The sequence below is a fragment of the Falco punctatus genome (assembly GCF_963210335.1).
Source record: "Falco punctatus genome assembly, chromosome: 2".
In the NCBI taxonomy this organism is placed as follows: domain Eukaryota; kingdom Metazoa; phylum Chordata; class Aves; order Falconiformes; family Falconidae; genus Falco; species Falco punctatus.
This window is the reverse complement of record NC_137581.1, coordinates 74,172,977-74,200,099: the sequence shown is the minus strand read 5'-3', so window position 1 is coordinate 74,200,099 and position 27,123 is coordinate 74,172,977. Positions and strand designations below refer to the sequence as shown.

At 39.8% G+C, this 27,123-nt stretch overlaps 1 long non-coding RNA gene across 1 annotated transcript in view; it reads right to left on the bottom strand.

Annotated features, from left to right (window-relative positions):
- LOC308058883 overlaps positions 1-27,123 on the bottom strand; it is a 107,402-nt gene that overhangs the window by 67,908 nt on the left and 12,371 nt on the right. The window contains exon 3 of the long non-coding RNA XR_013926023.1: positions 23,588-23,697. This is a non-coding gene — a long non-coding RNA (uncharacterized lncRNA). The remainder of the gene's footprint in view (positions 1-23,587; positions 23,698-27,123) is intronic.

Genomic DNA, 27,123 nt, shown 5'->3' with positions numbered 1-27,123 from the left:
TGTGGTTAGCATCACCTGTTTCAATAGTCAGTAGGGGGGCCCATACAATTTTGTAAGCAATTTTCTGCTGAATTGCTCTTAAGGAAAGCTCCATGTGGAAATGTATTTCCATTGGTCTTGGGGTGGCAGAGATCCTTCTCCCAAACTTCTCTTCTGAAATCTGTGTTTAATTCAAACATCCTGGTGAGTGACCTGTAATCTCGTTGCACACCGTGGCAACCCAAGCAACCTCAGCAGACGACAAAGGTCATTCTGGAGGGTACTGTGACAGTCCAAGCATTAGGGCCATTGAAAGGGTGGTGCCGCAGTTCTGTTTGATAATATCGCTGTTTCTTGCTATCCTCTGGATAGCAGTCAGTTCATTGAACAGAGAATCTTCCTAAGTCAAAGGACAGTTTCATGTCCTCTGCAGAGACTTGAGTTCGGCCTAACACATAGAAAGATAAGATTTTTTAAGACAGTAGAGACCACTTCTTGGGGCTGTGCAGGTTTTTGGTGACAGACTGAAGGCACCATGTAGGGAATAAAGAAGCTGGGTGTACTACAGCTTGTCTGGTACTCCATAGCCCAGAAGATTAAACTGATGTTTTGCCTGCCCAAAATTAAACTGTTTGGCAAAAATATGTAGAACTGCTGAAATCTAAAAACAATTCCTATACCTTGATATTTGCATTGTTGCAAGAAAATTCTGATTGTGTGATCCTCCACTGCCCAATAAAGCTGTCAATAGACAGCCTTTTTTAATGAATGTTGAAGGCAGGACTGTAGGGTAAGGTAAATATTCAAAGCTGGAAATGATATTAGTTTCAACTATGCCTATTTCCTCCCAAAAGGAAAAAAACGGTGCCTACCATGTATTTATGTCACTTGCTAACTATGCACTTACTGGGACTGTGTTAACCTTGGCTCTGTTTCTGTTTCCAAGGGGAAATAGATGTCTAAATCTTTGATGTTTGTCTCACTTCCTGCATTCTGAACGTTTCCATAAAGTGCCCAGTTCTGTCTCTGTATAACAAAATCCTCACTGCTTCTGATTTATTATGATATGTCTTTTAGTTGGAAAAGCTGCCATAGTTAATTATTATTTGTAGAATGTTTGAAATAATTGACCCAGGTTTGTAACAAGTACGAAAATGTCACCTGAATGTAAAACAAGCCACATTGCTTGAATTGCTGGATTTCTCTTTGCATCTATTCAGTCTTTGATAGTAACTGAATGTAATGGGCATTCTTTCTAATTTTGCAAATGAAAAAGTGGAAATATTTTAATATTTGTTAAGATATAAAAATCGTTATTTAAAGGTAAGGTTTTTGTAATAATGAAAGCAGAAACTAGAACTAACATAGCCTGTTGCAATCAAAACAATTTTTTTTCCAAATGAACTGACTGCATCTGGATTTGCAGAATGTATATGAAATTCTATGTTATTATGGTCTAGACCAGGCCTTTTTTGAGGAATAAATCTGGTGTGGTTAGGTTAAAACAGGTAAAGTATTTTTTTCTTAATCATAGTGACAATTTTGCAAATATATTGACATCGATTAAACATCTGTGTTTAAAAGTCCAAAGCTGTTAATTTGCATTTTTTTCAGGCTTATGACTAGAAAAAATTAAGTTTCCTTCAGGTCAAGATGTGAAATAACTTTCTGTTTTCCACCTTCATTCCCACACTATCATGTAAAGACCAGGAATTTTATTTAAAAACCTAGAAATGAGTCATTAAGAAAGATAGGGCTTCCTTTGCCTTATTTCTTCATACTATTGATTACAAGACAGAAGTTATTTTGTAAGCTTTAGGGAAGGTTTGGTTTGTTTCTTTATTTCTTTGTTTCTAGGCCAGTGGTGATTTTTCATTGCACAGGTTGGTAGGATTTCAGAAATTGCTCAGAAAGTAAAAATACTCTTTTTAAAATGAAAATTCAGAACCTTTGCCTTCTCGCTTCTAAGCTGTAAGCAGGAAGTGTACTTCACTGTTTCATGAGTATTTGATTCCCTGCATGGTGGAGGATGTTGCTTACCAGTGGGGAAGATGCTGCCAAGGCACTTTGGGAAGCAGCAGACTGCCTTCTGCAATGTGCAGGATTCACTAAGAGCAGAAAGGCGGGAGCCTGCTGATGAGCAATGTGCTTACTTGATATTTAAGCTTTAATGAATTAAAGAGAGAGACAAGCATTAAAAATCCCAGTGGTGTTGTCTTTTAAAAAAAAAATAGTTTTCTTCTTTTCACTGTTCCTTCAACATCAAAAGAAATTGTCATGCATTATTTTAATAGTCCTTCTTTACTGCTTGAAAGTTCTTCCTAGCTTCTTACAAGATGCTAATTTTCAAATTCTTCCTGTTCCAGATATCAAATCTTTCAATCTAGATATTTCTCGATTTTTATGAGTTAATACCCTATATATTTTTAAAATCTTCTTAAAATTTCTGTCATTGGATATTTTCTCAAAGGTTTTTTTTCCCCTGATGTTTAATATGACTATGAGTTTCTCTTCATGACAACTGCAAAGTCTCTGTGTCCAACCATCTTCGACGCATGAGATGACTGACAGCTTTGGCTCTAAATTTTTGTAAACCATTCAAGGGAGGAGGTGATATGATAATTAAATTCCCTAATATCAAGTTTCCTATTACTCTTTGTGGAATAACCTGTCTTGAATGACAGGCAAAGCTGGAAGGATGCAGCTGTTACTGACTTAGGCTCTTCAGCAGGGGTGAAGGGAGTTTTAATACCTCACTACTGAGTTCCTAAAACTCATTTTTCTCAAGGACTTAAAAAATTCAGGGTGGATAATTCTTTAGCCAGCCCTGCCGGAAAAACCCTGGGAAACAGAAACCATAAAATTCATCATTATTCATAATTTTAAATGTTTCTGTGGTATAAATTTGTAAATTAGATCAGTGTGATTCGTACTATCAGTAGATAGTACTATCATACTATAAACTAGAGGTTTTTAAGTATTTATGAGCAGGAGAGAGATTTTCCAAATACAGGACGGAAGCTTTCTTCTGTTACTGCTTCAAGGATGAAATCTCAGTTCTTTTGCAATGAACACAAAGCAAAACCTGCACTGACTTCAGCAAAAGAAAGAATTCACATACAGCTCAGCAGGTGTTCTAAACCCAATAATTAAGATTCACCTCTGTGAAATAAATGAGTGCTATCACTGTCATTTTACAGATGGGAAAATTAAACCACAGAGCAGCTGTAGGATTTGCTTAGTGTGGCATGCAAAGTTGAGTACAAACCAGGCACTTGTCTCGTAATCTCACTCCTTAATAACTGGACCACATATCCCTCCTAAGTAGTGTTGAATGGACCCTTTACAGAGCTATGTGTGCCCCGTAAGTCATACACTGCTGAAAACTCTTCTGTGGCATATGTACCTTGCAACACTTCAGAAGTCTTAACAGAGTTTACATTACAGATTTTTATTATCCACAGAATTTTTATTTTTAAGGAAAGATTTTTCTTTTTAATAAGTGAAAGTCAGATGTGAACAATGGAGGTGACTGGGAGAAAGGTCTGTGCCACTGGGAGCTCAGAGAAGGTACATATAACCACACACACAGTGTTTGAGGAAAAAGTCCCTGCCTTCCATTGCTGCGCAAAACGACAGCACGTGTAACGTTTCCATTTGTCAGATGTTGTTTCCCTGTTTTGCTTTACACACTAAAGTTTACCATTTGCAGCTCATAGCCAGTAGTGACCACTCTAGAATTCAGCATCTGTAAAGCTGGCTATGAACTGACTGGTTCAAATGTCTCATCCCATGCAATTGTCTTCCCACAAATACTCATATTAGAAATTTGCTTTGAACCACACTGCAGTCTGGCCTGTTGAACACAGATCCCTCTGCTGACTCTAACCTCTTAAGCAATTTCCAGGCCTGTAATTTTCACCCCCCTGAGCACAGCTATTGGGGTGGGATCAACCTGGCTGCACTGTCAGCGGGTAATACCTGATCCTTCTTGTTTGGATGCAGAGCATTTGCTGTAAATTTATAACCAACAAAGGAAAGTAGGAACTTCTGCGTTGCAACCAATCTTATGCAAAAGACAATTATAGACAATTATCCTAAGTCAATTAAAACAAGTCAAATTTAATCACACAATAGGATGCTCCTACTTCTCTCTGTTCACAATTCAGGAAGCTGACTGTGCATGGCTCAGTTTATCAGATGAGAGGGACCCCAGTCTTGGCAGCTTTGATGAGTTATGATCATTCTTCTTTATAGGAATTAGGTTTCCAACATATTTTTGACTCCTGACAAATATCATAAAGTCTCAATAAGCAGCTGCTCCTTTCCCTCTCCCACGTGGAGTACTGCCAGACTAGCTCCTGGAAATCCATAACTTCCTCCTATGTCAACCACCAATGGCAGTCACTACCCCAGTGACACATTTCTGAGTGCATGTTCTTTTTATCCTCTCCCAGCAGGACAACCTCTTTGCACTTTCATCTGAAGAAGGTGAATCAGAAAAAGAGTGAATCAGAAAGATGAAGACAGGAACATATAGAAAAAAGGAGTGATCAAGAGAGATGAGAATCATCTTGGATGTACTGAACTTCAGCAAGTCTGGTACAACTTTAGCAGGATGTATTTTGAGGAACTTATCAGCAGTCACATCAGTGTGTCGCACACAGCATCCAGGCAATGGCAACCCGCGAGCGTGCCCTCCTCCTCCATCATACTGCAAGAAGACACATCTCTGCTGGTGACCTGGCTGAAGAAGTTGACACATCTTTCATTTTCAAGATAATGTAACTTCATTCGTTCTGGTGACTTATCAAAGATGGCTTGTCAGACTACAACATCTACTTTTTCTAAGTTTTCTAAGTTTAGAACAAGTGTTGTTTCCCACTGGGCCAGTCTCAGGTGTCTTTCTGATCAGAGATGTCAAGAAAGCAAAGTTGCCAATCTGCAGGGAATGGCATTTAGAAAAGAATGTAAGGGTTTTTGAGCTCAATCCAGCCTAAGTCCTTATCTCTTCCTGCTGTTTCTTACAAAACCAGCAATTCTGAGAAAGTGTGATTTGAGAATACTGAAACTGTGATGTTACATAAAAGAGAGATGCTCCCTGGATACTTGCCCTTTCTAGCTCTGGAGCCACCCTGGCAGCTCTGCCTGGCAGCCTGCTCCAAAACCACTGATCTCAGGAGATGTTGCAGCACCTCTCGGGTCTCTCTTTTTGCTGTGCAACGGACTGTAGGAAGATCTGACAGCCAGGCTTTCTAGATTGTTCAGAAGAGACCAGAAAAAAAAGGTTTCTGAATGACCTGTTACTGTGTTTAAGTAGCAGCTTAATAAGCTGCTGCTAGGGAAGTTGTTTTAGTGATACATCTGATTTGCCCACAAAAATCTGCAACACTTCTGATACATGGTACCATTGCAGTGTAACTGAAGCAATCACAGAGAAATAAAAGTGCTTTCTATGTTTGGTCCAGTTTCCCTCTCTGCAATCAACAAGTTTGTCATGACTTCAAAGGGAGCAGAAACAGGCTCTCTGAAGTTGCGTTTGCAAGCTTCTGAAGTGTGCTACAATGGATCAAATGCAAGATGAAAATTGAAGGGTTGAAACCTTTAATTAAAAAGAAAATCAACAACCAAAACCTCCAACTTTAAAGCCATAAAGAAAACCTTCAGCTCTAAAGAATACGATCTGAAAACCCTTCAGGGATAAACTATTGTAATTGTTAGCCTTGCACCAACGAGCAGTCACTTCCACTGGAGAGAAAAACAGAAAGCAAAACAAAAGGAAGGAACTTTCAGCTTGATTGTGTTGATTCATCATCAACTAACAATGAAAATAGAGAGGAAGGAAAACCAGAAACTTCCTAGCTGCTACAAGGCGATTCTACTGCTGACTTGATCTTCTTTAGATCCATGCAAAGAAAGGAGAGACTTATTTGAAGTGCCTTGTTGAGGGTTTCTTTTGAAAAAAGCAAGTGCCCCCACAGGGAGAGAGAGAATTTATTCTTGCTTTTTGTTATCACAGTTCCCTCATAGAGGAAAAAAGAGGAAGGGAGCTGGTGCTCTGGCATGCTGTTGCACAGCCCTCAGCAGCAGCATTTCACATCAGATTGCCCTGCTGGTACGGGATCTCCACCTCCCTGCCAGGGTTGGGTTTATGGCTAAGGGAGCACTGACTGGCCCCTTCCAGTTTTTCCTTCTCGGCTGTACCCAGTGAGAAAAGGATTCAGCACAAAAGTGTGGCCTGAGCAAGGTATCTGACAGCTGACAAATGCTGGAAAGATTTTAATACGTTTGCACTGCCATTTTCTTCTTAGAGGTTACTGAATGGATTTTACATAGGGAAAGTCGGAAAATTTTGACTGAGATAAATGGCTGATTTTACTGAGGCACTTGCAGGCATTGGCTTTGAAATCTCATTAAAGGTCTCCCATATGAAGAGTAAATCTGTTCATAACAACTACAAGAGAGATGATAAATAGCAACCAAGGTGAAAAAACAATTATTATAATAATTTCCATATCCTTTGTATTATCTAAAGACACACTTAATCATTCTGTAAACTGTTGGTATGTCTGAGATAATAAATACTATATGGAGACAGATAAAGGGACAATGATGAGACATATGTCATCCTACGAAATATACAGCAGTCAGTGTATATGTTAATCAATAAAAACACTGCTATGATGAATCTGAAAATAAGCTCTTACAAATCATTTTTCACTGCTCAAGAAATGTATCACATCTTCCAGTATTCCAGCTTGTTAAGACATGACAGAGAAGTGTCACTACATGATTAGTAATAGAGGAGGGCAATGGTTTAAGTTAAATAAAGTCTGAACCACTGTTCCTGATGCAAGCCAAATTACTGTGTCTGAGAAAGACAGAGGACATATGAGACACCTATCTCCTGTCATTCTCTGTCACATCATCCTTCAATGAAGCAATCTCCACCTACTCCACACATTCATCATCTGCCTTTAAAGCTGATTCCCCCGCACTTAACTTTCCTTTTGGTGGGGGGCATGATGACCCTCAGGAAAAACTGTTGCTAGGTCCTGGCCCCCATCAGTTTGGAGCAGGTGTTTTGCAGGAGGTGAAACAATACTATCCTAAAACTGCAGAACCCAGCTGCACTGGGAACATGCTTAAGCTGGCAGAAGAAAAGGTAGAGTGGCTGTGCCTGTGTGCCCTGGAGTGCATGTACTGCCTTCAACTGCCTTTCCAAGCCTGTAAATCTGTGTTTGCCCCCAGGACGCGCTAAAAAACAGCCCAGTATAGGGATTTTCAGAGGTATTTTTCTGAGAAGCTGTGGAGAAGCAAAAGGGAGACACATAATGAATTTGCTGTAGAAGATCAACAAGCACACCTGCTGAATGACTAGCTTGTCAGCACATGGATACCTTGAGCAAACGTGAGACAAGGGAAGACTTGAGATTAACCTCTAATGACAGGCAGTAAGCATAGGGGCATATCTACTTGCATTTATTTTTCTCTGGGACAGTATATAGCATGGCTGAGAAAACAGTTCAACCAATGCTGCCATCCTTCGTACTATTATTTTAAGTTAATAAAAAAATTAAATTTATGTCCTTTTTACTACCTCTATTCTGAAAAGATCTTTCTATTCCTTTCACATCATTAAGAAAAAAATTCCAGCTCTCAGAAAATTAATTACCAGGCTAATTTTTACTGAATTATTTCCATTTCTTGTTCACAACCACCTCGCAGATTATGCTGAAGATTTTACCAGCTTCCCTTTGGAAATTAGTTCAGCTCCCCTTAAGCACCTTTGACAATACCAGAGCAGTTTATTTTTAGTTTATAAAGAGGGGAGAGTTGGGGAAGAGAGCATTTTAATAAGGAATAGAAGTATTATGCCAGAAAGAAAAGAGAAATATGACAAGTTTCGAGGAAAAAAAAAAAAAAAGAAAAAAAAGGTAATTGTGGAAAAACTTGTAAGATTGCGCAAGTCTCATGCTTCTCTCCCCTCCAAATTTCATGGACATTTTCAAATGCTGTGGAGGTACACCCAGTTCTGGAAGTAGCTGCCAGCACACAAACACATTTTAAAAGGTGTAACTGGGAAAGAGAGATCATACCCCATATGATTAAGGGCTTCTGTATCCAGCCCTAGGGATTTATAGTAATGAATGGGTTTAGAATAGTGTCTTGTCTCATCAATGCTAGTATTTGGAGCTACAAAAATATGCAAACCTCAGTGCTTCAGGTGTAGGACAGTAATCTGAAGTGCTGGGAGAACACTGTGTTGACTAAACTCCTTTGTTTGAATCCATTTTCTAATTTTTCTGATCAATAAATCTAAACCCATCCTTTTCTAGGGTACTTTCTCTCTCTCTGGGTCAGACTAATAAATTCATAACTGCTTCTACCCTGTAGTCAGACTCGTAAATTTATAATTTTACGGTGCTCCACTACAGCTATCTTCTGAGAGTATCCTGGTTTCTGCTGGTTTCATGAGATTTGACTTAGTGCCATAAACTGTATGGCAATCAATGCATAGGTTTGTCTTTCAGAATAACATAACCACGGAATTACAGTTACCAACACAGTATAATTAGTGTTATGTGGTTGTTTTTTTTTTCATCTATGAAAAAGACAAACACTTCTTGGCAGAAATATTCAGTGTTTTCAGGTATCTGGATGTCTGTCTGGCAAAACAAACATTTAAACACATTTTCATGTATCAAAATAAATTATATTAATAATGACTGTCACAAATGGTGACTTGAGTAGGGCAACGTCTGGAAGGAGTTTCTCCCAAATTAAAGAACTTGCTTTGTGAATTGTTTGCATTAGAGCGGCCTTTTATATAGCTGTATTCCTATTCCAGTAGGATACCACAAATAACATTTTCTCCTATGGAATAGAAATAATATCCTTTTTTTTTTTTTTTTTTTTTTTTTTTTTGTCTGCCAGGGCTGAAACCTTTCTATACATAACTCTCATGTCTTCTAATCTTTAGCCTTTTCTTCTGACAGAATGATAATGTCTGATTTTGATGCCCACACATCTTTTATCCATTTCCATAATCGTTCAAGTTACTGTCTACAAATATTACTGTTCTCCACCTGTGCTTGCAAAAGGCAGTAGAAGCTGATAGCTGTGGTCAGAAATACCTCATAGGAAGGGTTCGTGCCTTCACACCCTATATAATAACACAAAAGTCTGACTGCCTAGTTTTTATCCATCAAGTTTATTCACAGTCATCTCTTTCAGGTTTTTGGATTTTGAGTGGTTCTTCCATTTCTGCACAGTCATACAATGTATTCTTTACCTTTTCCACCATGAATAGCCATCAGCCAACGTTGGCTTTCTAGATTTAGAATAACTTCTAGATTATATCACACCTCTCAATTTATTATAACAAACCAATTATATACAGCATCATGTCAAATAATCCCTTCTGTTGTTCAGAGTTGTAGGCAGTTCATTCCTACTCAACTTTAATTTGGCTCTACCTTCTCATCAGCTAAAATTAATGAAGCACACACCCTTTCTGCCTCCCCCCCCCCCCCGATTTTTTTCTATTTATTTATTTATTTTCTCCTTCTTTCAAGATAATAAGCTTCATCTTGTCCTTCAAGACAATAGATCTCACAATATCTTGAGTCTTATTTGAAAACAAAATGGCATTCAGGACCTTCTCTAGCACAGCAGTTGGATGGGAACAGAGATATTCAGCCTTTGTTTCTTACAGCCCATTCAAATGAATAATTTCATGCAATGACATGCAACCTCACTGCAAAGCAAAGTCAGAACCCAACAGCATCCTGTTATTACTAGCTAGTTCTTTACTGTTTCTGAAGACGGTTGAACCTCTTCCAGTAAATATTCATTTAAGAGGGACTTATATTAAAGTAAAACTTTTTTTTTTTTTAATGGCACATTTTTCCAAGGAAATGAAAACATGAAAATTGAATCTGTCATCTTAGTCTCTTGCCTTGTACTTTTTCAGTAAAGTACTAGAAAAACAGGCAAACAAGGAGGAAGGCAGAAATGGGTTTGGAAAACAAAACAGCTTTTGTAAAATCAGAACTGCAAACTTTTGGCTGTATAAGCAACCATTTTCCAGACCTGTGGAATAAAAGAGCTGAATATTCACAACCATATTCCTCTATTTTTTTACTAGATCTAAGAGCTTTCTCTGGACCTTAGGCAATAAAAAGGCATGCATGCTTTGTAATCCACTATATTAGTTAATTTTTGTTTGTGTATAAAATTTCATTTGTAATTAGGTGTACCCCTCAGCCTTTCTAAATGCAAATCATATTTGTTAGATAAAAAAACCTCACGCTGCTGTCAAAATGGCCAGAAAGACAGGCCAGGTATTATTATAGTTACTTCATTTTCACTGGAAATGGTTATGCCTGGAAAGTCAAGAATAGATTTTGTAAAGAAAATCAGGCCATTCCTAGGTCTGTGACAAAGATATATATTTCCCTTTGTAAAATTTTTTTTCAGTGAAAGGTTTTTGTGCTCGACTAAATTTTATGTGACATTGCTAAGAGTTTTAGAAGAAAAACATGGTAAAGTCACGTGAAACTGGCAATTGCAGAACACTTGTGTGCCCTGAAAAGTGGAGAAGGGCGCTGAGTTTCCCAAGTCAGGTGCTGGCCTGGAAGGAGGATAATGCTGTCAGAGAGATGTGCTGCCTAAACCGATAAGCTGTCTTGAGAAGCAGGATGAATTAACCCATGGTCAGCACTGTGCTAACTCCTCTACCCTTGGCATTAGTGCTGGCATCTGCAGAGCATTGTCTTGTAGAGTGTAGATGCACTACTTAGCTTGCAGCTGGCTTGGAAATGCTAACATTATGCTTTTCTGGACTGGACAGGTATGTGCCAAGCTGCCTGTAGAGCTGTCTTCCTTTTGAAATACATATATACAGCCATCTCACTTGAATCCCAGAACCCTGACGTGATACCACAACTCTAGTAAGTCCTAGTTCACTCTAAATTATATGTACGTTCCTGAATCTTAACATGCCTTTCAACAAATGTATCGCTTGAAAAAATGATATTAAACCAGAAGGCACAGGCCAAAAAGTACAGATTTTATAGCTCAGTGGAAATGTTTCAACCAACTCTGTGTTCCTTCTGAAAAATATGCATGTCTCAGCAACATTCATATCTTTTCTTAAATCTTAAGTTTTGCCTAAAAAGGAGCATGTTGTAGCATTTGTGTTTGGAAGTCTGAGAATATATATGACACAGGGAGCAGCAGCTCCAGCCCACCCAAGTGTTCCTTGCTCTTCTGAAGGATTTAGTCTCCCTTAATACAACCATGACAGGACCAAACAAGAACAATAAATTTATATAAAGACATATTAACAGTACTGCCTACCAACTACTGTATCTGCAGCTTCTAGAAATAATTCAGTCTCAATAAGCAATGAGAAACTCCGCAACTACAAAAATGTAAAAGTACTTGTGATACATGGAAATGGAGGTACTCTGCCAGGTTCCTTGCAAGTTTTCACATTGGCCCAACTGCTCTGCAAGTGTCCTTAGCCAGCAGGACATTGTCCATTGTTGCACATAGGTTGTCAATAGGTGACAAGTTTGTGATCTCCTCCTTGGCTTATTTACAGACAGTTATAGTGAGGGACTGAGGATGCACAAGAAATTTCTCTTCTGTAGCCAGTCTCTTTCATAAGCTAGGACTGTAAGGATTTTCTGGGATAACTGTTGAGTGCCCCCATAATAACCTTTTGTTTTTCTTTCAGTGAATCCATGTACCCACTCCTACCTACCGATTTCAGTTTTCCAGGCTCTGTGTAAAGTCTCTCCCAAAGAAGGAATGCGTATAGGACGTTTTTACCATCTACCTTTTCTACTTGCTAAGTTGTAGCAGCTCCTTAACCTGCAGGTTGATAAAATTGTGTGTGATCCTGGTCTTGTCCCTTGACACTTAGAAATCTTGCTTTCATTTTTGCCCTTCTGTTTTCCCCAAGGCACCAAGACTCTTATTCATTGACCTTATGCTTGTGTCTGGATTGTTTCCACATTCCAAATGAAAAAAAAAAACAAAACCAAAACTGTAAATCAAAACAAAACAGTGTATCTTGGGAAGAAGAGGAGTGGACAAGTGAGTGACAGCTCTCTAGGACCTTACATACAAAAAGGTATGATGTAATGTCATGAAGAGAAAACACTCTGTGTTTGGTTTTTGTTTCTTCCTAGTGGCCCACACATTTTCCATACAACTAAGGTGCTTTGTGCCTCCTCCCACTAGCATGGCATATGATAGAGTACAGGCCTGAGAAAATGAGTTGTTTAAAACCTCTGAGACTGAATGTTCAGTTTGTCCATGCCTGTTTTGAAAATCATATTTTTCAAGAAAGACAGAGAATGTTCCATTCTTAAGATAAAGAGAGGAGTCAAGAGGAATATCTGGTTCCATCCTCCAAGCTTCCTTGCCTGATGAAGAAGCATGAACCCCAGAGTGTATGAACAAATTCAGAAAGATAAACTATTCTTCACTCTTTTATAATAGACTATCCTCTGGCTTTAGCATATGGCCAGGATATCACACAGAACAACAGTTTCTTATTATAGATTAGGAACAGCACTGAGCCAACTGCAGTTTCAAATCCATCTGCCCATACAAAAATAGTTTCTCACTGGGATCTTCCTTCTAATGCTGAACTATTTCTGCCCACAAACCCCTTCTTCCCAAATGACTTTGGAAACAATGCACTTTTTATAAAAACATTATTAAAAGGAACAGAGAGCTCCCCCTACCCAGTGTCCCTGCAGTGGTCTAGCATTAAGCATAAGGCCCACAGTCCTCCCAGATCCTGTTGGGATCACTTTATAGTATGTATCACCATTGCATTGATTCAGTATTCTGTGAATATCTGTATGCAGTCTTTCTCCTGCAATCAGATTTGTTAGAGCAGATTGTAGCGTCTATGCAGAGTCCCTCTGTAGTCTGTGCCTTCGGCACCATTGCAAAGATCTGTGGCCTTCCCTGGATCTGCATCCACTGGGTCATTTCCTAGTTTTCCATTGTTCCCTATCCATGACTTATGTTTTTAAGGAAAGAAAGAAATTTTGTGCTAGGGTTGTTGGATTTTTTTGGTGCTGGTTTTTTTTCCCCAATCTGACTTCTCACTGCTTTTTGTTCCTGTGTATTTTACTGCCTATTATTTTTCTCAATTTCCATGTTATTCTTCCGAGCCAGCTGAATTCCTACCTAAAAATTCTTTTTTGCATAATAAAAAAATAAATTCACCATCTTTTCAATTATTTAATCTTTATCAGCTCAAAACTAACTACATTTGCTTCCAACAGAAACAGGACTTCTGCAATTTTTCCTCAGTTGAAACATTTCTTCTGCAAATTGCCTGATGAAAATGTTACCCTTAGTTGAAAAAGGAGGTGAGGATGTGGAATTAGGCAGTTTAACATGAGTGCTTTCTTTGTTGCATTTTGAATTCAATACTGCAGATCAGGCACTGCACTGCAGCACGCTTCCCAAAACCCACAAGAGCCCAGCTCTCACCTCCTTTGTTGTAGCTGTGTATTGCTTTAACTCCACGACAGTCTATGAGGTTACACTGATAGAAAAATGGAATGGCAGATTGGGGAATCATGATATTCGCTTGATTTTTGCAAAGCAAAATCTTTTTCTAACTCAGTTCAAAGCATTCAGAATTGCTTCTAGCTATTCTCCCAAATTATTCTTTTCAATTCAGAGCCTGCCACTGAAGTACCAGAAGCAGGATGCCTTGTATACAGCTCAGCCACTTCTGTGCTCCTGCAGCATTTTAGTGAAATGCCTTATGGTACATCATTCCCAGAATGGAGAAAAGCCTTTTGGACATGCAGAGATGGAGCTGTGTGAGCTGAATTAGCTGTTTGAAGTTTCTTACTCATAGGTAAGGAACTATGGGAAACTGAGATGGAAATCAAATACATTAACAGGTTAACAGCCTATGTAAATCACAGCAGATCATCACCCGTTTACTCAAGGGTATCTGTTAAAAAGTCCTTAGACTTTCAGAAAAAAAAAAGTCAAAGATGAATGAGAGGCTCAGAGTGCTTTTTGGTAATTAAATATTTGTCTGTATACACATTACAGATATATCAAAGAAGGATGTGATTTATGTTTTCCATTATCTGTTGAAATGGTTCTTGGTCACTGACAGGAAAACTTGTGAGTAAATAAAGGTAAATTGCTGCAAACTCTATCTTGCTTTAATCTTTGCTGGGAAAAAACCTGGCTGGATGGCTGGGCCCAGAGAGTTGTGGTGAATGGAGTTACACCCAGCTGGCAGCTGGTCACAGGTGGTGTTCCTCAACACTCAGTATTGGGGTCAGTTCTGTTTAAAATCTTTATCAATGATCTGGACAAAGGGATCAAATGTTCCCTCAGTAAGTTTGCAGACTACGCCAAGCTCAGCAGAACTGTTGATCTGCTGTAGGGCAGGCAGGCTCTGCAGAGAGATCTGGACAGTCTGGATTGATGAGCCAAGGCCAATTGTATGAGGTTCAACAAGAAGTGCCCAGTCCTGCACTTGGGTCACAACAACCCCACACAATGCTACAGGCTTGGGGAAGAGTGGCTGGAAAGCTGACTGGTTCGAAAGGGCCTGGGGGTGCTGGTCAACAACCAGCTAAATAAGAGCCAGCAGTGTGCCCAGGTGGCCAAGAAGGCCAACAGCATCCTGGCTTGTACCAGAAACAGCGTGGCCAGCAGGGCTAGGGAAGGGATCGTGCCCCTGTACTGGGCACTGGTGAGGCTGCACCTCGAATCCTGTGTTCAGTGTTGGGCCCCTCACTGCAAGACAGACACTGAGGTGCTGGAGCGTGTCCAGAGAAGGGCAACGAAGCTGGTGGAGGGTCTAGAGAACAAGTTCTGTGAGAAGCAGGTGAGAGAACTGGGGTTGTTTAACCTGAAGAATAGGAGACTTGGGAGGGACCTTACTGCTTTCTACAACCACTTGAAGGGAGGTGTGTGGGTCAGTGAAATGTGGGTGTTGGTGTCTTCTTCCAAGTAACAAGTGATAGGACAGACAAATTGCATAGGTCCTGTTTACAGGCTGTCCAGAGAGGCTGTGGAGACTCCTTCTCTGGAGATATTGAAAACCCACCTGAATGTGATTCTGTACAACCTGCTGTAGGAGAACCTGCTGTAGCAAGGTGTTGGACTAGATGATCTCCAGAGGCCCCTTCTAACCCTGACCATTTTGTGATTCTGTGTATTAGCATATTAGGTGGAAGGACCTGAATGTCTTTTTCTCCCAAGGGAACAAACATCCTGTGATTCTGTGACAAGAGGAAATGGCCTCAAGTTACACCAGGGGAGGTTTAGATTTGATGTTAGGAAAAAAATCATCACTGAAAGGGTTGTCAAGCATTAGAACAGGCTGCCCAGGGAAGTGATTGACTCACCAACCCTGGAGGTATTTAAAAGACATGTAGATGTGGCACTCAGGGACATAGTTTAGTGGTGGACTGGGAAGTCCTAGGTTTAACCAAGCGTTGACCTCAATGATCTTAAAGGCCTTTTCCAACCTAAATGATTCTGTGATTCTATAACTTACTCTAATAGTGATTTACTTAAGGATAAATTGTGCTGCTGTGCCAGGAACCATAAAAAAGCCCCAAAGCAGATTATGCTGACATTCCTTCAGCTAGAGGGCAACTTCCAGACACCAAGTAGTAGTGCGTGTGCCCTACATTGGTCCCCTTAAGAAAGATGCAAGAAACCTGGAAGATGGAGAATTTGATCTGTGTTATTCCCCACTGAATATATTCAAGCTTTTCTGACTGCAGTCACATTCAGCAATGTCTACAGTCTTTTTCAGCTATGGATAGCTTCACTAGTCCAAAGACAGTCAACTTCACTATAGCCAACATAATTCCATTAGAGCCTTCTGGCTTTTCTTTTTAGTTTTTTTCTTTTTTTTCTTTTCTTTTTAATCTAGGGCATTTAACTAATAATAGGCTTTGAAAACGACATTTTTCTGGAAAATGTTAGCTAAAAGAATTATTAAATTTTCTCCATGTTGGAACATGTCCTGAGACATTTGACAAGGTATCATGCAAAGTGCAAGACAATGAATGTTGCAGAAAAATTTCCATCTTCTCTGGGATGGTTTTTCTCCATTCAGATTTAATGTGTTAGTCTCAGCCTTTGTTGCATTTGCCTGAGTAAATAGCAGACATTTTACAAAGAGATGGCTCCTCTGAGATTGGAAGGCATTTTCCTTTGACTCCTACCCCTCTCCATAAGAACTGAAATGTAGAGGCTTCATGGTGATTACCCAGATCTAAAAAACACTCCAAAAAAAAAAGTCCCAGACTTGTCAATTTCCCACCAAACCAGCTGAAAACACTATAATTTCAGCCTCAATTCCCAAAGAAATGTGGATAAACAATCATGTGGTCTGTGTACTGCATGTCAGACCATCCTTTCCCCTAGCAATTACTGACTGCAGTTACCTACGTTAAAGAAAACTGTTTTTGAGGAAAAGGCCACAGAGATATTTTATTCCTACAAATGTTAGAAAATAGGCAGTCCTTAGGTTAGTGTGGGTGGTATTCAGTGCATCAGTATTGAGACTTACATTACTTAATTGATATACTGTGAGGTTTTATATAACATAAAGGGTGGACTGGAGAAATTTGCCATTAAGAATGTTCTACAATAAAACCAGCTGAAAATGTACTTAGATGTGTGCATGCATGGCAAATACCAGATTTAACTCAAGAACAGAGGTGGGTTCTGAGTTTGAAGGATGCGGCAAGGAAGAGATCTGTATCCCCAGCACGCAGGTGGTTAGCTGTATTGCCACTGGATTCAGCTGGGAGCAGCTTTCAGGAGGCTTCAGTTCCATGACTTATGTAGTGCTGTAGCCTCCCAGGCTGCACTTTGAGAGTTTTAAAACAGAGGTCAGGGGAGCCATACATTTAGGAAAAACAGGTAAAAACAAAGACAGCATATGTAAATGTTATCACCTCAAAACCTGTTGACATAGACCCTCCTATATGTCACAGAATCACACAGCAGTTGAGGTAGGATGGGATCTCTGGAGGTCATCTGGTCCAACCCCCTGCTAAAGTAGAGCCACCTAGAGCAGGCTGCCCAGAACCATGTCCAGGCAGGTTTTGTATATCTGCAAAGATGGAAACTCCACAACCTCTCTGGGCAATCTGTTCCTGTGGGTGAACTAAAGGAGTTATTCCTTAGGTTATACCTAGATTTTGAAAAGCATGTCCAAGTTTTCTCCACAAGGGTGGTATAAGGAGGTTTGTAGCCTGTTTTGCAATAATTTAGAGTACACAGTACGCAGAACCGTACTCTACAAACCCAGTTTACCCTGGATGACAATATTACAACAATTTTGACCAGTTTTTCAGTGTTTCCTATTAAATTAACTCAATTATATAACTTTTGCCACACGTCTAGCCACCTAGTAATTGTTCAGACACTCATCTTTCTCCTTTCTGCCTAAATCCAGCCATTAATGAAAGATTTAAAAGAATAAGTGAACAGTTACTGATCTGGACAAAAGCTAACAAGAATATTTTCTTAAACAGCTAGAATAAAGTACAGGGGCACTGTAAATGTCAGTCTTCTGCAAAACAGAGGTAATTACAACCAGCAAGAAATGTGCTCTTGTCCATTTGTTTTAATGGGAGGTTTGAAAGAGCGATACAAAGTGTATGCTTTTCATCTAGGTTCTTACATTCCCTGCATGCTTGCTTTCCTTCATTTTCCTTTTTGTGGGGGACCTTCTCAGCATGAGGCAGCTCACCCTCTGCCTCACCGACTGCAGTGCTGGTGCTGTGTGAGGGGACCCTTCAACTCCAGTGTTTTCCCAGCCTGACTCCACTTCTGTTTCATCTTTCTCTTCCTCTTTGTGTCTCCAAGCACTCATAACACCTCTTGCTCCTGGGGCTATCTATATGTTCTGGTTGCCTGGAAACCATTTTTGAATGGCTACATAGGATTTAGGAAAACTTGTCTTCGATAATTCTCCCACCTCCTTTCTCATAGGGGAGTACTGTTTTAAGTACTACAAGTAATTCTTTTTAACGTTGAATCTCACTATCTTTAATGTGGTTCTTAGGTTGTTCTTATTACAAACACTGCACTTACTTTTTTTGCTTTCCTTTTCTTTCATCTTTATCCTCCAATGTAACTTCCAGTGCCCCAATTCTGTAATGTTCTTTTAATGGAATGCAATTGAGAAAGTCACAGCCAAAGCCCTGGAAGCAGGCTTTGTCTGAAGGTACAATGCAAAATCACAAAGAGTCTCTACTCCTGAAAATATCACAAGAGCATAAATAAGACCTGCTGCCTTCATCCAGGCTAACTTGATGTTGCTGTTGAATGAAGAGGAACTGCAGCCCGCCCCGCCCCCCCCCCCCCCCCCCCCAGCTCTCCTGAGGCTGGGAAACAAGAAGCATGATGAGGACTTACCTGATTAACACCTGTCTGTAGAAAGATAAAAGGCTAAAATAGATAGCAGAGCCATTAATAGAGGTCAGAAAAAGGGCTCTTTGTCATCCCAATGATTTAAATGGCCAAAATATAATTCACCAATAACTTCCTAGCTATACTTGGATTTTTATGAACACCAGATGTTTTCTATGTATTGATTATCAATATTCTGATATGGAATAACCACATGTTCAGCATTGGATCTTGTAATATACCTTATTAAATCCATGGACAGAGTTCATATTTTCAAAAGGACAACATGCTTATTTCACTCTTTGGGCCTATTGAATCTGTACTTACATTTCCTATAATTCTCTGGGTCAAGTATAAAATTCTTAATATTCTTTTACTCTACTAGTAGGTTTCTAAGTCTTAGGGATATTCTAGCTGATTGTCTAAAAAAATCTTGAAAAAGAATCAAAGAATTCACTGCAGGTGAGTGGCTATTTCCATTGAACTAACACATCTGCAGTAACGTGGATCACAAACTGATAGATTGACAGCTGAACAAATAATTGACCATTTAAAATGACTGTGGAAATATTTCTGGTCAAGACCAAGATTACTGCATATCACTGACAAATATCACATATTATTTGTTGCTTGTCCTTCCTTATCATCCTAGCCTGCAGTCTGATCTTTCCCTGCACCATGGCACAGGTCATTCCCTGACAGTCTATTATTGCAAGTGCTGAAGGGTCTGCAGACCAACAGACCTGCATGGAGGTGCACGAAAACATCTGTTTGTACTGTGTGTTAGTGCAAGTCAGGGTTAGAACTCCCTGTTCTTAAGGAACATCAAATTAGACTAACACAGTTAATTTTTTTTCTGACAGTACTCCAGAAACAAAACTGCCGTGTCAGCTGAAGCTTCAAGATGCTCAGAAGTCAGCTTTAGATAACTTTAAAAATATAGTTTGAAAAATGAGAATGTTAGTGCTAAAACCAGAAAAGTACTCAAAGCCGCTCCGTATGACTACAGAGACTGTATCCCCACCCGGAGGCAGCTATAATTTCAAGTGAAAACACAGCACTACGAACAGTCACAAAGAGTGTCCCAGACATCACTTATGCCACCATGTTTTCAATCCTGCAAGCTCTACTTCCACAACCTACAAAAAAAAATATGGAGAGAATGTGACTCTTCTGTCTTTGCCCTGGGAAGTCATGTATGTCTTGCACTGCAGCAGAAGAGCAGTGAACAAATTAGCCCTTGATACAGGAGGAATGTTCTTCAGCCTGCCGTCTGAACATTTAAACCTCAGAAGCTCTGAAGAATCCTTATTTCTACCACTTTTGAAGTGATTTTATTGTTGCATCATACCACTGTCTTGAAAGTGCCATTTTAAATATTAGATGTAGAATACAGCCGAAGTTTCCTAAGCTGCATATATTCAGCTTTTTAAATTTGCACATATGCACCAGTCTAGAAGCGGTGAGCTCTTCAACAGATCTGAGAAGAATCAGTGGTCACTGTGTTGTTTTGGCCTAGCTCTGTGATCCTCTTACTTCTCTTACTTTGTCCGCTAACATTTTAGAAAGCAGCTGAATGCTTAATTCTCAGTGTCCCATATGCAGGGGGAGGAGGGAGAGAGAACCATTTATTTTGCTGCCTTTATTCCCATGAGAACAACTAATCACGTGGGAGTAGAACAACAAGTTCTGCCAGGCACACAGAATCTGCTTATGAGACATCTCTGCATACTCTCGAGGTTTCATTAGCTTTAAGTGGATTTTTTCCACTCCTCCAGATCATTGTTATTTCAAACCCAAATTTATTCAAACTAGGGAAAGACACATCTCCTCAAGTATGCCAGCTTCAAACTCAAGCACAAAATGTACCGTATGCATTTTTTTAAAACATTTCAATGATTAAAATATGCATCAGTTACAGAATGGGTTTATGGTAAATTCTTTTTTTTCATGCTGTAGGGAATGCTAATAATTAGTGTGATTTCTGCCATCCTAAGACACTGCCGAACCTGAAATTATGGAGAAATAATTTTTCTGTACTGGCTGTCTTGCAAAAATAACCAGTTCTGTGTTTGTTATGTGATCATCTAGAGAGGGAGTAACACAATAGCTACACCCAATGGCAACTTCCTTCATTGCTATTTTTCTAAAGAAAATGGCTAGGATTTTCTTACCAGGGACTTAATCAAGGTCAAACATAAATACTTAGGCTAGTTTTAACAGTTGCATTTTCATGAAGATAAATTCATTCTTGGTTTCCCACGGAATAATCTTTCACTTTCATAATTCAAAATGTCCTTGCAATTTATCTTTTAATGCACAGTAGTGTTCTTTTGACTGGTTTATCATCTTCTCCAAGTAGTACACTTGGACCAGTGTAAAAAACTGAGCCACATATTCTCCTTACTGACTTCTTACGTTTGATATTTCTGCTTCATTGTGGCGACAAAAGTAGCTTTCAGATTATGAACCCCAGGGGGTGCTGCCATGTTACATTCTGTGTTTGCAAAGAAAACTGGAAGTGATGCTCTAATATGGGTTAGAGCTGTCTCCACTTCTGTAGAACATCATGTTAGCCTCTGAGGCTATCATTCCAATAAACAAATTAAGAAGGGGGTAAAATCTTTTTTTTAATCCAGTTTTTGGCTTCTGAATTTTAGTAGGACAGTGTTTTTTCTTGTTGAGAAGTTGGAAAATGCTGATGGAAGTTTAGAATTTCCATTTTAAGGAGAATGAAAAAACATATTACATACTTGCTCCATACATACAGGATTATATCTGGAATAGCAGTACATTTGGGAGCCTTGCTACTAATTGAACAAGGCTAAGAAAAAAAAAAAAAAATGAAGGGAAGAGAAATAAAATAGTATTCCAAAGTTTTAGAGTCTACATTGCCTAGGAAATAAATTTGATGTCAAAAATTGAATGTCAAAGCAAGAACTGAGAAATAGGAAGAAATAAAGTAATGGACTTGCAACCAATGCTTCTGGTGAAAAGTGGAGGTGTTCGTTCTGTGGCTTTTTTTGTTTTATGTTTCCACCATGGCTGATTTGTTTGATGAATTAATTTTTGCCTCAGAAATAGTGGGAATATCTCAATTTTCAGTTAGGTTTTGATACTGGGAATTTAGGGGAAGTTCCTACAAAACCTAATAAATGAAGGGTAAGAAATTACAGGTTTTCTTTTCTTTACAGTGCCTGAACTTGGATTTTTATAGTGTATAGATGCATTTTCCAGTCATATTCCCCATTGGTGTAAAAAAGAAGTGATTCATGAGCTGCAGCACGCTTTCAGAGTTACAATGTACCGTGAACCTCAATGGGTAACTGCTTCCAGTCCCCTGCTGCCCTGAGCAGTTCTGTTGTATAACATGTGCTTATACATCCACAAAAAACAACTGTGATGTTCTTTCTAGACACATAAGAAGAGTTGATCCACCTCTGGAGGAGCAGACTCCAAAGTTTTAAAAAATACAATGGCAGAGAAGTTAGAAGGAGATCTTTGGTATGGGATCAGTGATGAGAGAAGAAGGAAGAACTCATAAAAGCCATCTGCATCCACTGGAGCAAACTTCCATCCCCAGCACAAGGTCCAAGTTTGGGTACTGCCTTCACTGTACAGGCATCACCCAAAACACAAACCACTGCCCTACCACCTTTCAACATTAGCAGGAGAGGAAAAAACCTACAAAAGCCAATTTGCCTTTCCCATTCCACTGCTCTAGGAAGAACCCAGTGAGATGCCAAGAAAACCAAAATGACACAGAATGAATGGACACAAGTCATCACTCAAATACACCAATACATTTCGTCAGCTTCACCTGGATAGGCTTAGGGGGGCAACAAAGCCTCTGCTAAAATCATGTGGGTTTTTTTTCCTGTGTCTAGCCTTCACCATTGCCTATGGAAATGGGACAAGCTTACTGATACAAGGCACTCGCTCAAGTCTGTCTCACAGAAGATCTTTCCACACCCAGCCTACTTTTTTCTTCGAAGGCTGCCACTGCTCTTTAGTGTCACAGCTGGAAGTTCAACACAGCTGAAAATTCACCAGGTGGAAAACCGCAGTCCAAAGTTAATTGCTTATTAGCAAAAATGCTTTTAGTGAGAACCTTGTAGATTGCGTTATCCAGCCATGTGTAAAAGCCTCCCAGATCACATTTCTCAATCAAAGTTCTGCTAAAACTAGTTATGCTGATTGCAATTTGCTTAAAGGACGGTTAAAGGTTGCTGGGAGGATGCCAACACATCTATGCTGGAATATATATGCATTAAAACATTCAATGACAGGGAAAAATGCAGCTGAAAGACCCCAAATATAAAAAGGTGTCATCAGAAATGCCTGTTGGAGCATGGAAACCATACCACAAACAGGGTTTTGATTTGCCTGCATACAGCATAGTACTTGTTACTCAGGAAGATCCCTGCAAAGGCAGGTTTTTCCTTGAGATTTATCATCAGTGATAGCAGAAGTCATGCTAAGGGTGGCTGCTCCTCACACAGTAAAGTGCTCATAAGCAAAAAAAGGAACTTGATTTTGCTGAGCATGTATATGTTCTTCATGTGGGGAACAGGTCTTCTTCACAGCGTTTGTCATTTATCAGTAAAAATGGGAAGAGGTTCTGATGAGACTGGTGATGCCTTTATGCCTCTGTCTTACATTCAGAGCAGTCAGGAATTACCCTCTCACTGACCAGGCAAGCACAACTTGGCCTCATGCTCTTTTAGATCCTCAATACTGGAACTTGGGGAGGTGGGAATTAAATTATCTTTTTGAAGGGGAGGTGTCAGAGTTTTCATTTAAGCTCATCACCCAAACTGATACTTAGTTTCCCCATAAAGATGTTGATGCCTAAACAGAAAAATGGCTTCAACATCCAGAAGAACAGAATGGAGTGTGAGCTCACCCCATAAAGGTTTTCCAGCACAGTACTGCTAAGTCCATGTCATTGGTCTTTTTCTGCTGTAATGAATTAACTCACAGAAGTACTGCATTTAGGCTGTTAGGTCTGACAAATCAAAATGTCCCATTCTTGCACTTACTGAAGACAAGAACAGAATTACCACTGACTCCAACTGAGACGGGAATTCTCTGACTCAGCAAGTGTAAGTATCAGCTCATATATGCAGCTGTAGCATATTGACTGTGAGTAGCCTACCTGCTGACTCAGGGAACAAAGCAGCATCATGAGCAAATGGCAGTCCATGGGCATGACCTGGTCTTGTCTCTTTTTCTGCCTTTACTTCCTTGCCCACCTCCAGGTTCATCCTAGAAATCAAAGGCACCTTGTTTCATTGTTTTTGCAAGCCTTCCTATTTACATTGTAAGGGTCTTCAGGACTTACACTGTGCCCTAATCACTGATGCCTGCCCAACATATTTACTGCTGCAACACTAAGCCAGACCATTGTGCCTAGGTAAGGGAATCACACCATCTAGCCACATCCTGAGACCAAACACTTTCTCTTGAGTCACAGCAACCCATGGGCATGCAGGGTGCTTTACAAGCATGTGAAGCCACAGCTCCCTACCCTGAATATCTGACAATTTACAGTGGGCTTTAAACAGCAAGGATCACAACAGACAGTGGCAGAGTTGGAAAGGGTGTAAGAGGACTGAAATTACAAGCATGGAAGATACTGAGATGGGCTTGATGTTGTGTGTGCACTGTGGGAAGGAAGTGTTTGAAAGAGCTTGCAGGCACACATGTATGAGATTGTTTTTCCCACCATATAACATAGGCTGATTTTGCACTGCTCCTTATTCAAGGGTAAATTAACATTTCCTTGGTAAAAACAGCAGAGGGTTCGTATTTAGCCACTTAATTCATTTACTTAAAAGGGTAATTAATTCACAGATACCACCAATTCCTTCAGGCTACTTTTTAGCATGAAACTAATATTGCTGCTGCAGTCAAATAAGCAAAATCATTTCTCTGAACTGTTTTATTTTTAAGGTGGTGGTGGGGAAATTGACAAAGACCTGAGTCAGCCCCACACACGCTTGTTGGCGGTTTGGTCACCCTCATTTCATTATTTGTGTTCGTGCCTGGCTGCTGCAGGATGTAACAACTCGCTTTGTCTGGAAAGCGAGCAAACCTTCAGAACACATTACTCACAGGCTGCAGCTCCTGGCAAAGTCACCTTCATGCCACATAACTCGCAGGTAGGGAGCACTGCACGGTGACTGCAGCTTAGGAGGGAACGCTCTAAAACCACTTGTCCCAACCCTGTTGATATCTACAGGGTGAGATCCTACTTGGGCATAAGTGGCTCATGAACTGTGACCTGCTGCTTTTAAGGATAAGAAGGACCATTACAGAGTTGTGAATTGATTTTGTGCCTATCACAGAATGTTACAAACTTTCCCTTACTGAGGCTACTTTCTCCCTATGCTCCTCCTACAATCAAGACAGAGGGAGGCTTCTGTAGATGGCTGTAAGTGCAGACTTCTGCTGTACCAGATTCATTCAGTCTCCTCTGATTATAACAAAAGCCTAGTGAGATTAGCCCTACAAAGCTAATAGCCTTTGCAAAGACTTCTTACTCATGCGTTGATGCCTATAACTGAGCTCAACAACTCACTGAACTGAACATTCACTTCAGAAAGGCAACTATTTTTTAAATAAAGGCACTACAGATAACGTCATCTGATGTCTCTGTCTCAGCTAGTCACCCTTACTTTGGCTTCTGGTCCCTGTAGGAAAATAGGACATGCCAAATATTTTGGTAAAATGGTACCCTGAAGTGCTTGGAATCTAAAGGACCACCTTCAGAGGTTCAGACGAGATGAGTCCACCTCAAACAATGGTGCATATATCACTGCTTCTCTGCTTTCATTATCCCTTAAATATTATTTTCCTTTTTACATGGTAGGAGGTTTTTCCTGATAGCCAGAGAATTACAAGCAAATAAAATGTCATCTTTCAGAGATGACAGAAAGGCTTCCAGCATGTGTATTTGTGCAGAGATGCTCATAAACACGAAAAACATGTCCTAGAGTCTCACAAATGTGATAGCAAGCTAAAAATGACAATATACTTTTAAATAAATTTCATTATTTGCAGGTGCTCCTAATCTTTGAGCACTTAAAGCTGACAACACTGTAAATAACAGCTTCTGGCCCAAAATGGGAGGCAAATTTTATAATTTTAGTACAGAATGACACAGAAGATAAATAAAGATTATTTGAAACCTCTGTCAAAAAGTTCATAAACAAGATAAGCCATTCAGGAGAAAGGTGTCACATTTGAAATGTCTGCTTACACCATAAAACAATCTTTCAGATCAAGCCTGCAAGGGAGATTAGGAAAGAGTAGTAAAACATTTGAACCATCTGCCCTGTTGGAAGGAAAGGAGAAATACAAAACGTTGACAATGTATCCAGAAGCAATTTCAACTTTGCCTCTGCACATCAGCTGGAAGATGAGAACTTAAGTTTAGGCTAAGCCTTCAGCAAAGTCATCAAGACATTACCTAGATGAAAAACCTTATGCAGGCAAGTTCTCTCTGCAGCCAACCATTCCCATTGACAGCCCATTTCCAGCCCTGCTCCACCTGGCTTGCTTTGTCTCAGCCTAAACACTAACCCTAACCCAAACCCTAAATGAACCATGTAGACTGGCCTCTTTCAAACCCACACTTCCACTCTCTGTCTCACTTTCACTCTGCCATCCTCATGCAGACAGGGTGTATTACTTCCATGAAGGAGCTGGGAAAGCAAACTGCAGCATGTCCAGGCTCAGCTCCATATTTCAATTGCCCCATATAGATAGTCTCTTGCCCTATATCTGATGCTGGCCTCCTCCCTGGTACTATACTGCTATCTTCAGTAGATCCTGTGTGTCTCCTTCAGTAATCTTGTGTGAGCTTCCCCTGCAAGGTTCAAGCTCCAGATGTGTAGGACCAGTTCTAGAAGGTCCTTGTCGTGCATCCAGGTGCTCAGAGAATTAGGCACCTCAGTCAAGGCTTTAGGACAATCAGACTTGCCTAAAAATGCATTTACATAAATCTAAATATTTCATTCTGAGAAGGTAGGCACAGAGAAAGTGTTTCCAAACCCACACTTTGAAAGTCATTAATTAGATTCACCAAAAGCATTGCTTTAGAAGAATAAAAGATCTTTTTCTCTTTTATTTAGCAATGGTTTGTTATTCATTACCATGCACCTAGACTGTGTTTTCAGGACTTTTCCCTTGGATATGGGATTAAAAGGCATTTTGAAATTAAAAAGGTATTCTCCAACACACCTCTCCAGGAGTCTGAACTTTAACATGGACATCCTATATTCAGAATAAAACTGTGACTTCCCCTTAAGTGCATTCACCTACCACCCATGATGATGGATCAGCAATGAAAGAGAGAAGGCACTTCCTTCCCAGATGCAAAGCACTGATCCTTCAGAAATTTAGTTTCCTTGGCAATACCAAATCATGACCTTGAATCCCAGTAGAATTTTCTTTTAAATTGGCGTACTGGGTCTGTCTGGAAGGTGGTTAATTTTCTTCATAGCAGACCATATGGTGCTGTATGCTAGTTTTGTGACTAAAACAATGTTGATAAAATACCAGTGTTTTAGCTATTTCTGAGAAGTGTTTGCATAGCCTATTTCCCACTTTGCTCCCCCAGCGAGTAGGCTGGACAGCTGACCAAAAGTTTATTGCATGATGCATAATTGCTGAGGATGGCAATAAAAA